Here is a 16,908-nt window from a genome sequence, read left to right as displayed (position 1 = left end):
ATAATGTGGCCTTCTGACTTGCTTTGGCCAACAGAATGCGATGGAAGTAACATTGTGTTAGTTCCAAGCTAAGTCTCTAGAGGCCCTGACGGTGCTTCTACACTGTCATGGAACCAACCCTATGATTAATATGTGAACAAGCCCAGTCTTGTTTGCTGGTGGGTGAGAAGTAATGCAGAGCAGACCCAAGCCATTAGAGCTGAAGCCTTCCTAGCACCCTGCTGACCTACCAGATCATCACAGACACATGAGGGATCTCAGCCAAGAACAGAAAAATTGCCCGGCTGGGTCCAGGCCAAATTGCCAACCCAGTAGCCTGAAGGAGCCAAAGGAACTAGCTATATGGATATCTGATGGAAGGATATTTTGGGTAAGATCAGCATATGCAAAGGTCCTGAGGTGAGAGCATGTCTGCCATTTCTGAGGAAAGGGGAAGAGGTTGGTTTGTCTGGAGTAGAGTAAGCGATGAAGGGAGAGGGATAGGGGATGAAATGAGAGGAGGAGTGTGGCGATTGTACAAATGTGACCACATCTCATTTCCCTTTCTGCATGCTTGCTCTTGCAGTGGGATACCACAGACCCTCCCATCAAGAAGTGGACTCTGTCCTTCCACTCCTTGCATCCGGGTTGGCCATGTTGTTTGCTTTGACCAATGGGACGTCAGCAAATATTAGCAGAGGCTTGAAAAGCACTTGCACATCAAGGCTTGCTCTCTTGCTATTCCTGAAACCCCTGACTGCCATGCAGGTCCAGGTTATTCTGCTGGATTAAGACCCATCACACTCATCATCAACACAACACCTAGCCACCCCCTCCCCGCCGCCGTGTGGTATACAGTGTTGTCCAAGCCAGCTGTTTCTCTATTGGCTTTCTGTCTGGGTTTTCTAAGTGCGGGTATTGAAGTCCTTTACTATTATTTATTGCTGTCAATTTCTGCCTTCAGCTCTGTTTTGCATATTTATATGGATAATTAACTAATTAATTAATTCAGGTGCTCTGATGTTGGGTGTTTATATATTTATAATTGTTACATCTTCCTTTTCAATTGACACTTTTATCATTATATAATGACCTTCTTTGTCTCTAGAGACCGACCGTTTGGGACTTAAAGTCTATTTTGTATAATATAAATCTAGCCACCTCTGCTTTCTCATGGTTACCATTTGCATGAAAGGACTTGTTCTCTTAGCCTATGTATGTTTAATTCTAAAGTGTGTCTCTCTTAATTGAAACTTTTTACAAATACGTTCACAAAAATGTGAGACAATGCCACTCTATTTTTTTTGTCTTGGAATTTATACTTACTATTTATAAAAAAAAGTTTGAAAACATGTTTATTTAAACATGTATATTTATGTTGTTGCTTTTTTAAAAGAATCAAATGGATATCTTATTTATTTTTTTATTGTTTATTTATTTTTGAGAGAGAGTGAGAGACTGTGTGTGAGGAGGGGAGGAGCAGAGAGAGCAGAGAGAGAGGGAGACACAGAATCCGTAGCAGGCTCCAGGCTCCGAGCTGTCAGCACCGAGCCCGATGTGGGGCTCAAACTCATGAACCATGAGATCATGACCTGAGCCAAAGTCAGAGGCTTAACTGACTGAGCCACCCAGGTGCCCCCAAATGGATATTTTAAAAATTTGTCGGGGGTACCTGGGTGGCTCAGTCATTTGGGCATCTGACTCTTGGTTTGGGCTCAGGTCATGGTCCCAGAGTCATGGGATCGAGCTCCATGTCGGGCTCTGTGTTGAGCACGGAGCCTATTTGGGACTCTGTCTCTCTCTCCCTCTGACCCTGTCCCACACTCGTGCTCCCTAGCCCTCTAAAAATAAAAAATAAAAATAAATACAGTCTCTCTTGCAGATAGCATATCACTAGAGCATGTTTATTTATCCATTCTATGCCTTTTAATTGGTAAGTTTAATGTGTTTACCTTCAAAGTAATTAGTGAGAAGTGAGAACTTACTGCTGCCATTTTGTTCACTGCTTTGTTTGTCTTGTAGTTGTTTTCTTCCTCTTTTTCAGCTTCTTTATTGCACTTCTCTATTGTACACTGGAGCTCTCTTAGAGCTAGTCTTATTGCCATATAGATGTTTATTCATTGTTTTTGTTGGTTTTGTGGGAGAGATGAGCATTGGGACTTCCTAGTTTGCCTTCTTGCTAACGTGAGAATAGAGACAATTATCATTAACTCAGAGACTATTGAAAATAGAAGGAATGGAAACAGTCGTTCATGAGGGCTCCACCCTCATGACCTAATCACTTCCTAAATGCCCCACCTCCGAATACCCTCACACTGGGGATCTGGTTTCAACATAGGACTTTTGGGGGAAAGTTTCATTCCTTACACGCTATAACTTTGGCCAACAGAATGTGGCGGAAGTGATGATGTGCCAGCTCCATCTCTAGGCCGCAAGATCGTGGTCCTTTCTAAATCTTCTCTTCAATTCCTGCTGTGTGGGAAGAATAAGGCTGCTGGGAAGCAAGAGAACATGTGGAACAGACCCCACTTGTCCCAGCTGGGGCTGTCCAAGGGCAGCATAGTGCTAGTGTCCCCCAAATATGTGAGAGATCACAGTCAAGAGCAGCACAGTTATGTGCGTGACCCACAGCTGATGGCCACCATTAATGGATGCCCTATCTCCATACCTGTTGCAATGTACCTTTGTAGCTCTTCCCATTAAAAGATGAAGGGTTTTTTTCCCCCCACGTCTTGAATCCACCGTCGATAGGCCTTGAGTGGCTTTGCACACTTCTACTCTCCCTCTCGGAACTCTGCCATGCAGTGAGAACGTGCCTGGGCTAGTCTGATGGAAGATGAAAGGCCATGTGATTGGGAGCCAGCTTATCCCAGCAAACCCCCAAATATGTGAGAGAGCCCTGCCAAGATCAACAGAGCTTTCTAATTTACCCACCGCTGACCATAGACACATAAGGGAGTCTAGCAAAAAATGAGAAGAAATGTCCAGCTAACTCATAGGCTCACAAAAATGAATGGTTATTGACTTAGACCAGTGAATTGTGAAGCGGTTTGATACAGCACAATGGGGAAGCAGCACAGGCCCTATCAACAAAGTAACCTGGAAGGAAGTGACTTTTGTGTATCTTTTCTGGGCAGGCGTTAAATTACTATGAAATTCAAAATTGGTCTTCCAGAGATGGGACATCTTAATCCATGTTGATCTTTGACTTAAAATTTTAAATGGCTTTTTTAAATAAGAAAACATGCAAATAATGTCAGCCCCTGGATGAGAGTGGGAGAGCAGGAAGGAGGGTGAGAAAAAGAACAGTAAATAAGTGTAACTTGAACATAAAATTGCAATTGAAGTTTGTTATCTTAGTTTTCTGGTGTTTTGTGTTGGTGCCTATGGTAAACAAAATATTAATTATACATGTGTACAGAAATAAACCCACTGAACTTCCTGAATAAAAATTTAAGTCTGACGATTTTTGACACTGGCTACACTTTCTGATATTCTTAATTGCTATTTCCAAAGGTAAACTGGCATAGTACTAAGATAATAAATATCCACATTTATGTAAAGGTCTTTAATAAACTGGGATTCAACATTAAAGTTGTCCTCAACAGTAGGAAAAAAACACTAGCTCCCATAACAATAAAGCATTAATGGTAATTTTGAGATAACTTCCCAATATTCTATTCAAACTACTTATGTCCTGCACTTTTGAATTCCGTGGATGGAGAGTTTTCTTTGCAGATAGCTGGGCTTTGAGGAATAGTGATGGAGATTGGAGCTATACAGTTTGCAGCCATTTTAAGAAATATACGCTAATAGAAAAACAAAGGCTGCTCAATTGGGAGACTGGGATATGGTTTCATAACACATAACATGGTTTAATAAAGTCATTAGAAAAGGAGAAAAAATTGGCTGCACAAAAACACAAAAGAAAAATTGGATTAATAAAGCCCTCATTAAACCAGGTAAAAAGAGACAGTGACTTAAAAGCAATAATGTGAACTTGCAGTATGTTTTGAAAAGAGGAATCCTTTTGATTCTTCATGAAAGTGGATAGCAACCACCGTGTTAACCTGCTTCACCTCAAGCACTCATGAGAAATCATTTCCACTCGCAGCTTCCTGGGATGGCTCTCTCAACTTTTCACTAAAAAGAAACTGGGGTCCTTACAGAGTAGCATACTTTAAAATCAGCCTGGAACCTTCTGTTTTTGGGAGGAAGCCGCCTGGGTTGTGACGTAAGAGTTGGCGTAAAATCATTCCTAACGGTCCGTGAAAATTTGAACATTAAAAAAGTGATTACATCAAAACATATCAAAATTGTACACCTTCAGTATGTGCAATTGTGTGTCACTTTTACCTCAATAAAACTATTTTAAGTTAACAAAAAAAGTGATTATGGTTCCCTAGAACCAGTAGAGTCTATGAAAGGCCAAATGTCTGTGATGATGCTCAGAGGGACAACACGAAGTGAGCAAGATACAAGTTGTGTAAAACGCACGCGTGACTCCCATCCTGAGACAAACTCTGGAGCAGGACCACCTGAGTCTGGGTGTTAGATCTGTGAGTTTTCTCACCTAGGAACTTGGGGGCAGATATTGCATGAGCATCTGGTTTCACCCTTGCTGACGAGGACAGGAGCTTTTTGAGGCTGAGTTTGGCTCAAAAGAGAGGCACGTGTTTTGGTGAGTTTTTCCGGAATGACGTAACACCCATATCTAAATATGGTGCCGTGGTACTCCTGGTGGTACCATGAATTCAGATGCGCCAGGACCCCATCCTGTAGTGGATTTTTGCAGTTACGTGTTCCCAAGGACCCTACATATGCAAGAGAAGCTGTGCTGAGATATGGAAAAGAACTTTATTCCTCATTTTAGGAGGAGAAAACATGTTTTATTCAGTAAAAATAAGAAATGCATACAGGAAAGGAGAAGACTTGGTGCCGTGAAACCAGAAAAACATATCGTCTCCATAATTACTGGTAATGTGCTTATGTCCTAAAAATAGAAATATAGGCATAGTGTAAGCAACCAAAAATATTTTGAAGCCTAGACAAGGGGCAGTGGTTCATCAAGAATTCAGCTTTGTTGATCCAACGGAACTCTTTATCTCATGAGGCAAATATTGCTTGCAGCTGTACTCCCTTCTAGGCACTCTGGGGGCAGAGTTATCTGGAAGAAATGGTAGGGGAAATAAAAGTAAAAAGTATGCTAAAGACCTTGTCTTGTTGGGGTAGGAGTGCAATAGAGAACTGATTATTTTTTGGCATTGAGGCGAAAACATACTTCCTCAGTGCCTAGAGTTCTTACATCCCATTCTTAGCTTCCACTCTAGGGTAGGAAGGGCCACACTGACTGAAATGCAAGCACAGGTTCTGCTGAGGCATCAGGCCCAGAGCAGTTCGTGAAAACTTCCAGAGAAGCTCAAGTCACCGACTAAATTCTGATAGGCCCCAAACAATTCTCAAGGAAATAGAAGATTGACTATCCTCTGCTAGAGAGGATTCAGAAACCGGGGAAAGGTTTGAATCGAGGTGATGTTAACCGGCATCGTCATTGAGGAAACAGCGTAAAGAAACCTTTGGTTTGGGGTGAGGGGTTAATATCAGTCTCAAAGTTAAGTCATTTTAGGACATGGTCCAAATGTCCCTTTTCAATAAACATCAAACGCTTTAAGGCTTCATGGTCAAAAATGAAGTCTTTTCCCACAGTGCTGTGACCAGAATATTCCTGCTCCCTGAAGAGGCATGTCTTCCCATAATGGAAAACTATTAGGACAGAAGAATAACCTATCTTCTGAGACAGGTTATCTAGACTCTTTGTGGTTGGGCAGGACTCTGAAAATATAGAGGGAAAGTCGAGGACAAAATAACCAAAAGCAAAAGAAGGAACCAGTGCTGACAAATGAGGGGGCGAGGGAAGCAGTGTGGCTGTAGTAGGTCCACGGGCAAGTGGAGAACGGGAATGGCTCCATGGGGGAGTCATGGCGCAGAGGTTCAGCTTTCATTAGGAATTGAGTTCTAGGAAGGAGATGGTATTTTAAGTCAATAATCTGGCAGCAATTAACAGGATGGACAGGAGTAATGAGGGGTCGTGAGGTCAGTGGAAGGATATATATAATCTCGATGATGACAGCCTGAGCAAGGGACGGGAGACCGGTAAAGAATGAACAAATATATTCTAGGCACACTTAAAAGCAGTGTTGTTTTATTTTTTCATTACAAAGGTATTATGTGCTCACTTTAGAAGTTTTAATGATACAAAAGTACACGAGGTAAAAAGAATACGTATACGCACGTACATGTATATATGCAACCACTATTAGAAGTGATATTTCTAACTCCTAAGCCACTGTAGGAAAGGAGGACATGCGCCTTGACGAGCTTAGCAAAAAGAGAAACAAATTAAAATAATGACAGAATTATAAATAAAGGTTACATCATTGTAATAAATGTGAAAATTTTAATTATGAATTAAAAGGCAAACATTCCAGATGGAGTAAAAGAAAAAATCATCATGTACCGTTTGGAAAAGATAAAGACACACCTAAAACAAAACAGTGCAGAAAAACTGCAGATACTGAAATGGATAAAGTTACACCGGACAAGTGCTAACAAAAATCAAGTAAAGGTGGCAAAGAAACATCACGGCAAAAAGCATCAAATGGGTCAAAGAAGGTACCTTTATGTTGTGAACTAACACAATCCAATGAAGATAATCATGAAATTTAATGCACTGAAAAAGAATTTCAAATTTGCAAAGCAGAAAAGGCTAGAAATAGAAGACTATGATAAAATAAGTGGGAGATTTTACATACTCTCATCAAAAATTTAGATTGAGCACATCAAAAGGGAAAATCTGAGTAACAATTCAATTTAATATGTAGAAATATGATATAATATTACCCAAACAAAAAGGAAACATACATTTGCTTCAATTGCCCATGGAATATTTATAAAAGTTTATTACATTAGGACACAAAAAATTTCCAAAATGTATAATCCACACAGGAAACATTCTCCATCCATGAGACAGTAGGATTAGTAATAAGAGGGGGAAAAGGGTAGAAAAACAAAATGTCGACTAAAATCTAACCATGCTGAAATAGATAAATACTTCTAAATAACTCTTGGATTAAAAAGGAAAACAAAACTAACTACAGATGAAGTGACCCCCCCCCCCCGGAAAAAAAAGGTCACACTGTTTTGGCTAATGCTGTTTATGGTAACACTGTTTATGTGGAAACTGGGGGCACGGTCAAACACATCCAGAGGAAAATTTCTCATTTAAATGCATTAAGTATAAAATAAGAAAGACTGAAAAATAAACTAAGCATTCACTTAATTATTCTAGAAAGAGACCAAACAGAACCAAAGAATATAGAAAGAAGTATTAACAAAAGCAGAAAGTGATATTAAGGAACAACTTTTAAAAATAGTTAAACTGAAAATAAAATACACAAATCTATGAACAGTTCTGTTAAAGAAAAAAAGGAGGATATCGCCACATATATGCAAGTTAAGACACATTAGACGATTATGTACAACTTCTAATCAATACATCTGAAAATCTAAATGAAATGGGAGAGTTTCACAAATTGCCCCAAGGAGAGGTGGAAAACTTGCATAAACTGATCATCAGAGCAGGAAAAAGACTTCTAAATACAGAGAACAGATCGGTTGCCAGATGGGTGGCGGGTGGGGGAATGGGTGAAATAAAGGAAATTAAGAGTACACTTATCTCAATGAGCACTGAGAAATGTATAGAATTGTTGAATCCTTCTATTGTCCACCTGAAACTAATATAAACCGCATGTTAATTCAATAAAAAAATATAAATGAAATTTTAAAACTAAAAATTCACACACATAAGGAAGAAACTGAGAGATTTGCATTTCTACCCTCCCACTTCCCATATAAGCACCAGGACGAAATGGTTTTATGGGTATTACCAACTTTTCAGGGGAACAGCTTGTGTCTAAGGCACACTGTAAAATAAGAAAAAAAATCCAGTTCATTCACAAGTACACACAATCATGATATTAAAGCAGGAAAAGGACATCACACAAAGGAAAACAATAAATGAGAGTTTCCCAACAAGCGTGTGTGTAATTTACCTTCTAAGGCCTTGGGGGGCAAACAGGCAGAGCCTGAGAAGCCAGCTGCCTCTGCCCTGAGCAGTCCTGTCCATCTGCCCCAGTGTGCCAACATGTGAAAAAGGTAAGGAGGCGGCGCTGTAGGCACTTGTTAATATAGAGCTTTACATCCGAAATCAAATACTGACAGAACCAAAACACCACTACCAAGTCAACTGGATTCCAAGAATGCAAGAATGTCTCAACATTAGGAAACCTATCAGTGTAATTAACTACATTAAGGGATTAAAGAGAACAACCATATTATCGCCCTGGCAGATGCCAGAAGAGACTTTATACCATTCTTTGTCTGTTCCTGACAGAACTAGAAGTCAATCAGGAATCAAGACTAGAAGAGTATTCCCATAACTGGAAAAAGGTTATCTATCATAACCAATGGCAACCATCATGTTTTACAGTGAAAAAAGGTATTTGTGTTCAAGTCAAAAACAAGAGAAGGATGCTTGCTCTTTATGAATCAGTATAAATCTGCATTGTCCTAGAAGTCATAAGATCTTTATCGATGTTGTATAAGGGGAAAAAAATGAGATACAAACATTAGCAAAGAAAAGACAAACGTGCCATTGTTTACAACTGACATGCTCCTGTACCTAGGAATTCAAGATAATTAACTGGAAAAATAACATAGGGCTAAGAACAGAGTTTAATATGATGCCTGGATACAGGATAAATGCAAAACTTGGTGTCATGAAGATATCAGTTCTTGACACATTACTCAAAAGGCCTGAGGCAATTCAAGGGATTTTTTTTTTTCTTAACAGAAGTTGATGAGCTGATTCTAACATCCATCTGAAGAAAATGTACAAGAATAGCTAAGCAAATCCTGAAAAATCAAACAGAATAATGGAGGAAGAAAAGCAGCCCCATCAGTTTTCAAAACATATTATAGTGCTATAGTAATTAAAGCAGAAAGGAACCAGCTCAGTAAAAGACAAAACTGGACAGAAAAGAAGCATAAGTATACCCATATACTTCCTGATAAAAAAAAAAAAGAATTCCAAATTAGTGCAGACGTAATTCCATAAATAACATAGGAAAAAATAAACATAGGTCCCTTACTTTCCACCATACACACACACAAAATCAATTCCATATGGACATATGGATTAAGGCACTACATAATAAAAACTAAATAACGTATTAGAAGAAAACAGAAGATAATACTTTTATAATGTTGAGATACAGACACCAACCTAAGTATGAGACAAAACCAAGAAACTATAAAAGAAAGATTCATATGTTTGCCCATTTCTATAATTAGATTGTTAGGGCAATACCACCATAAATAAATGTTGAAAAAGACAAATGACCGACATTTGTGGTATACGGCAGACAAAAGGATACCGGCTCTGATATCCAGAGACCTCGTACAAATCAACAAGGAAAAAGACAAATGATTCAACAGAAAAATAAGGCAAAGGATATGAACGAGCAATCTCCAACAGGAGAAATACAAATAACTAATAAAAATATTAAAAGGTGCTTAACTTTACTAGTGATCAGGGGAAAATAACTTAATGGAATGAGATTGGATTTTTCATCCAAAATGCTGACAAAAATTAAAAAGAATGACAGGGTCCAGCATGCCAGGGGTCAAGTTAGCTCACACCCTTTGATCTAGCCATCATACTTCTAAGGTACCAGCCTGTAAAAATACTTGTAAATGTGCAAAAGATAGATTAAAAAGAATGTTTTTATAGCATTATCTGTAATGGTAAAGAAAAAAAAAACAACTGTTAACAATCTCAAGATTTATGTGGGAAGAGTTGAATAAATTATATAGTACACCTTACTATGGAATTCCCTCAGCTATTACAACAAAATGACTTCTATTGGGGCGCATGGGTGGCTCAGTCGGTTGGGCTTCTGACTTCGGCTCAGCTCATGATCTCACAGTTCATGAGTTCGAGCCCTGCATCGGGTTCTGTGCTGACAGCATGGAGCCTGGAGCGGGCTTTGAGCTCTGGGTCTCCCTCTCTCTGCCCCTCTCCCACCCCTGCTCACCCTCTGTCTCTCTCTCTCTCTCTCTCTCTCTCTCAAAAATAAATAAACATTAAAAAATATTTTAATGACTTTCTATTGAGCGCGGCTGGGGAGGGCAAGTTGTAGAATAATATGTACAGGATGACTTCATTTTGTGAAACATCAAGAACACATGCACATACAGAGAAAAAGTAATCATGGCTGTCTCTGGACAGCGGAACTGTCACTTGTTACTCTATATACTACTGCATTTACAGTAAGCATATATTACTTTTGTAGCAACAAAAAAATAAGCTCGCTCTGTAACATTTGGATTAAAAAAACAACTGTAAGGAAACAGAAAAAAATGATGCGAAATGTCACTAGACAAAGGCAATTATTATTAACCCGTCAACACTTTTTCAGTCTCTGGTATGCACATTAAACATATCTGAGATCTTCCTCTATGTAGTTTGGGGCTTGTCTTTCAATTATTGTTAAATTGTATTTTCCCTATAGGAAATTTAGAGAATAAAGAACTGCAAGAGAATAAAAAGCCCATGTATTCCAGCCACCCAGAGATAACTGCTTAAGAAATACCATGCGATTTGAATTCACCGAATTGTATTATGAGTAATCCACGCACGGTGTCTCATCGATCTGTGCATGGCCCGCTTTTATTTTTATCCATTAACTTATTGGATTTAATTTTCATAATCATACAATTCTTAGTCAATGGTATGCTTTTAATTATATAAGGAACACCCACCCACCCATTGAACCTGAGTGCTAGAATACGGACGATAACTTCAATCCACTTCTACGATCTTCTCCTATTCCAGCCCCTTTCCTCAGTCCCAATGACCATTATCCCGAAGTTTTTACTGATTCTCCTTTGCTTTTTAATAAAATATTTTAAATCCCAAATATATATGTGTAGCTAAATAACACAGTGTTTAGTTTCACTTGTTTTTGAATAATATAGGAAGGACATCCTATTATACGTGCTCTTCCGGGACTTGATACCTTAATTTAACATTATAGAAGTACAATCTACCCATATTATTATGCTCAGCAGTAGTTCATTTCTCTGCTGTATAATATTACACTGTGTAAATATACCACGATTTACCCATTTTCCTCTTGGGACTTTTACCACTGACATAGTAGTGTATATTCTTCCGGTCATTTTTCAGAGGACATTTATATAGTTTGCCTTCTAAAGATTTGACTGTTATACATACTTCCATGTGACCTGTTCCTCTCACTAATGAGATCTTGTCAACATATTCCTATTTCAGTGAATATTCTTCTGTGGTGCAAACTTAAATGGCTGCATAGTACTCTGTCATAGAGTTACCGTATAATTTTATTTAACCACCCCCGATTCTTGGACATCTTGACTGCTTATGGGTTTTTTGCTCTGATAAGCATTATGATGTACATATCCCTTAACTCGGCAACTCTCCTTTAAGAATTTATCCTAAGTGATACCTGAACAAATTTGCACACGATCACGTACAGGGCCACCATGGAAGACGACACAGTTTGTGTTCTGCACAACTTGTGTAACGTATGTGCTCATCACAGCAGTTTTTAGAATACAAAACAACTAGGAAGAACCTGATGCCCGCCAATAGGAGATATTAAAGTTAGATATTAAAATTAGAACATAGACTCACAGTCACTGACATGGGAAGACGTTTATAATTTATTGTTAAGGGGAAAACTGGGTTAAATATAAGTATGATTCCATTTTGTGAAAGAGAATAAACATACCTGTGAAAGAGGGTGGAAAAATATACACCAAAAACCTTATAGAAATTATCTCTAAGTATTGAGTTTATTTGAGATCTTAATTTTTTTCAATTTGGTTTCTTTCATTTTGAAGTGTTTTCAACAGTAAAACTTGATTACATGTATAATAAGATGAATAAATAATGAACGTTTATGCACAATCATTTAAATATTTTTCCTGAATATAAAATACTTTCACACTGTAAGAACTTTGGGAGGAAAAAAAAAAAAAGAACACCAAGAAGTACACACAAGTCACACATAAACGTACCCACCTAGAGATAATTAGTTCACAATCTCCAATATGTTTATTTCTAGTCGTTTGTCTCTGATTATATATACTCAAGATAATTGCAACCACACTTTATGTAATCTTGTGTGCTGATTTTTCACTTAACATTATATAATATCAACATACCACAAATATTTTAATGAAAGAACATTCCATCACATGGAAATAGCACATTTACCTAACCATGCCCTTAAAGTGAGACCCTTAGGTTTTTCTGTTTTTCACTATACCACGTACTACGTGAGGAACATCTTTGTGCATGAATTATCCGCATTTAAATGAAATAATTTGAAATGAAATCTTGAATAGATTCACTGAGATGAAAACACGAAGTCAAAGAGTACCAACATTTTTATATCCCTTGATATACAGTGCCAAAACTATACTTACTATACATTTTTTAAGGCAGCATGGAGCAGTAGGGAAAAAAACAAGTCAAAATACATGCATCCCATGCCCATCTTTAGTACTTGCTGTTTTACCTGATTAGGTGAAACTGACATAAAACATCCATCTTACTAATCAAGTGAGAAAATATATCCTTCAGTCACCATAAATGTTACTTCCTCAGGAATGCTTTCCTTAACTTTCCAGACTCTCACAACATCCTATACTTACTTTTCCTTCATGGTCTTGCAACAACTGATAGATAATTGTTCAATTATTTGTACACTGTCAGTTTCCCCTAGGTGATTTTGAGCTCCATTAAAATATTCCTGGCACACAGTTGGCGCTCAATAAACATTTGTTGAATGGATGAAGACATGGATGATGGATGAAATGATAGCACTTTGCAAAATAAATCATTAGACATTTGGAAGGTATTTCAATTTTAATAATTATTATTCATTTGTATTACCATGTAGACAATTCTAGATCTTTAGGGATCCCTTGACCAACCATAATTTCATTATGTAGCTTTAATGCTTGTCATGCCACCCAGAGGCATGGTAGCAATATTGCTGGAAGCACCTGTTAGGAGGTGAGACTTGGAGAACCAAGTAGTTAGTTCTCTAGGCCAGCATGCTGGGGGTTAGGGAGTTGTAGTTACCATTAGTTGAACACAAGACAGTAGTCAGGAATCCAGGAGATCAATGATATGTGAAGAGACAGGTAAATCCTGGAGGTCAGAAACAAACTCATGATAAGTGGTCTATATAGTAAGGTATAACTGGAGAATGGTCAGTGATAAGAGATTGAAGTTGATGGGAGGGTCAAATTCCAAGCACCAGGACTCAAAGCATGGACTTATGAATATGATTCTAAAGCAAATGGCTCTTGAACTCAGTGCTTCCTTATTTCTGCCCAAATTGAAAACGGTATCAGGAAGTGTTTGTGCCTAGTTCCATACACATGGGCAAGGGAATAATAGTAAATAGTTGAGGAATGAGATCTGTGGGTACAAATATGTTCTGATAGTGACAGGAAAAAGTGAGACCATTTGGACATAAGATCTGATAATAGTCTGCACACAAAACGGGAGCAATCACGCTTTGGATCCCATAATTCTCATCTTGACTTTCAGCAGCAGATATTATAGCATAGCGGTTAGGATCATGGGCTCTGGTCACAAGCTAGCTGAGTCCAAATCCCAGCTTTCTCATTTCACTTATTAGTTGTGTCCTTTGGACAAGTTACTTCACTTCTGTGTGTCAGTTTCCTCATCTGTAAAACGGAGATGACAGCACCTACCTCAGTGGGTTCTTGGGAAGATTAAATGAGTTGATGCATGTTACAACCTTAGAACAGTGCCTGGACGTAGCAAATGCTATGTCAAGTGTTATTATTATGATTACTATTATTATTAATTGGTCACATAAGACCAAACAAAAACTGGTGTTAAAAGAAATGGATAAATACACTGTATGTTAACTCTAATAAACAGTCTCTAAACAGGATTTTTTTTCATTAAATAAGAATTTCACTTGCACCTAAACATAGTTGACTATATGAAACCTATAAGCATCAGGGAAGTAGCAAAATTTCTCACAGCAATCCCATCAGTGTGTTTATTTTCCAGAGGCTGTTTTATGAACACTATCTTAAAAAGTTGTAAAGCATAAATACATATTTACTAATAGCAGAAAACACTATTAAGCTGCAATACAGTTAATCCATAAAATCTGGTCTGTAAGAAGGAACACCTTATTAGATTTTTTGAGGCTAAATCTACTGTAGGCAGGATTACTTGTGTTGGAGGGCCTGTCTGTAGAAAGATCTGACACAGAAAGGCTTGGACTTGGGAAGACTAATTTTAAAAAGGTCTGGACCTGGGGAAAGGTCAGAAGACCTGGACTATGGAACATGTTAGAATACCTGGATATTGTAGACACTGGAAGACCCAATGTTAGAAGACCGGCACTCTGGAGACGTCGGAAGATGTGGATGTTGAGCCCCCTGTTGGAAGACTGGGTAGTTGTCGGAAGACGTGGAGATACTGGAAGACGCGGAGTTGCTGGAAGACGAGCAGATGCTGGAAGCCCTGGAGATGCTGGAAGCCCTGGAGATGCAGGAAGACGTGGATTTTCTGGAAGACGCAGCTTAGTTGGAAGACGTGGATTTTCTGGAAGACAAATTTGTTGGAAGACGTGGGTAGGCCGGAAGACACGAATTTGATGGGAGACACAGCCTTGTTGGAAGACATGGATTTGCTGGAAGACGTCGATTTTCTGGAAGACATCGATTTTCTGGAAGACCTGGAGGTCATTGGAAGACGTGGATTTCCTGGAAGACATGGATTTTCAGGAAGACCCGAGTTGTCTGGAAGACCTGGATTGTTTGGAAGACGTAGATTTGCTGGAAGACCTGGAGGTTCCTGGAAGACATGGATTTTTTTCCGGAAGACGTGGATCTCTAGGAAGACATATATTTGTTGGAAGACCTGGATCTAGCGGAAGACATAAATTTTCTGGAAGACGTGGCTTTATTAGAAGACCTGGATTTATTTAGTGGAAGACATAAATTTTGTTTGGAAGACGTCGATTGACTAGAAGACTGGATTTGGTGGAAGACATGGATTGGTTGGAAGATCTGGACTTTTCTGGAAGATATGGATTTGGTGGAAGACGTATATTTTTCTGGAAGACATGGAGTGAGTGGAAGCCCTGGATTTCTTTCTGGAAGACATCAATTGACTGGAAGACCTGGATTTTCTGGAAGACATAAGTCAGCTGGAAGACTTGGATTGATTGGAAGACTTGGATTTGGTGGAAGACAGTTTTTTTCCGGAAGACATGGATTGGCTGGAAGACCTTGAAATTGCTGGAAGATGTGGATTGTCTGGAAGACCTTGAAACCATTGGAAGACATGGATTTTCTGGAAGACGTGGATTTTCCTGGAAGACGTGGATTTTCCTGGAAGATACGGGTTTTATGGAAGACCTATAATTACTGGAAGACGTGGATTATCTGGAAGACCTTGATGTTGGAAGACTTAGAACTTGTTGGAAGACTTGGAGTTGCTGGAAGACCTGGAGTTGTTGGAAGACCTTGACACTGGCACCATTGGAAACCCTGGACATTGGAGACATTGGAAGCACAGGATATTGGAGACATTGGAAACCTTAGATTTTGTGGACATTGGTTATTCTGGACGTTGGAGACTTTGGAGACCCTAAATGTTTGGAATTCATGGGTATTGGAAGCCCTGAATACTTAGAGGCATTGTAAGTCCTGCACCTTGGAAGCCCTAAACATTGGAAGATATAGACAATGGAAGATCTAGACATTTAGAAATCCTAAAATTGGAAGCCCTGGGTATCGGGAGATATTTGGGAAACCTGGATATTGACACATTCATGTTAAGACACAGAATTTGGAAGCTATAATTTTCATGATGCTGGAAGTCAAGGACGTTGGCAGCCCTAGACATTAAGAGACTTGGACAGTAAGATGTCAGGATGTCAAAAGACCAAGTAATCCAGACATTGGGGATGTTGGAACACCTAACCATTGGAAAACCTGGTTCTTAGAGATATTGAAAGATTTGGGCAGTGGAAGAAATGGTGATAATAAGACATTGTAAAATCAGAATTTAGGAGACACTAAAAACTGTAGGAACCAAATGATGTGAGAGCTAGAAGATATTAGAAGAGCTGCACTAGGACACAATAAAACGTGGACTCTAGAAGACGTGCATATATGGGACACTGGAGGATTGGGAACATAGAGAAATTGGAACTTAGAACTCTGGACCCTGAGACAAGACCTGGAACTTGATGATTGATTATTGGAGAAAGTAGAAGACCTAGAGTTTTAATGTCCCCGATGATGAGGAGATTAGAAAACCCTGGCATTAGAGATGCTTCAGGCCAGAGAGTGGAAGATGTGGGCATTGTAACATTTAGAAGATCTGGCAATTGGAGATGTTGGAAGCTGTGAAGCTCAGAAAACCTGATGTTAGAGATACTAGCGAATCAAAAGACCTAATCTTAGAGATACTAGAAGGTCATGTTGAAAGATATTGACAATGTTGAAAGACTTTCACATATGGACCTGATGTGACATTTAAAGACATATGATAAGGCTACTCTAGTAGTCTTTATAACTATGGCATCTCTCACTAAAAAGCAAAACACAGAGAAAGGACATCTTAGGAAGATGACAAAGAGGAAGCAGGGAAATTCAAGCGAAAGCAAGTAGTTTAAATGGGTTGGAACCTATTTTCATAGTCCCAGTGAACTAGCCTTGTATCGTTTGACAGGATGTGAATGAGGAATTATCAAAGAT

At 38.8% G+C, this 16,908-nt stretch overlaps 1 pseudogene; it reads left to right on the top strand.

The window, feature by feature from the left end:
- The first annotated feature begins 407 nt into the window (after nucleotides 1-407).
- LOC125931411 (cerebellar degeneration-related antigen 1-like) lies at nucleotides 408-15,567 on the top strand (annotated as a pseudogene).
- Nucleotides 15,568-16,908: the final 1,341 nt, after the last annotated feature.

This window comes from Panthera uncia, chromosome X, assembly GCF_023721935.1.
Source record: "Panthera uncia isolate 11264 chromosome X, Puncia_PCG_1.0, whole genome shotgun sequence".
In the NCBI taxonomy this organism is placed as follows: domain Eukaryota; kingdom Metazoa; phylum Chordata; class Mammalia; order Carnivora; family Felidae; genus Panthera; species Panthera uncia.
The sequence above is the reverse complement of the archived record's forward strand: the minus strand, read 5'-3'. Positions and strand labels throughout refer to the sequence as shown.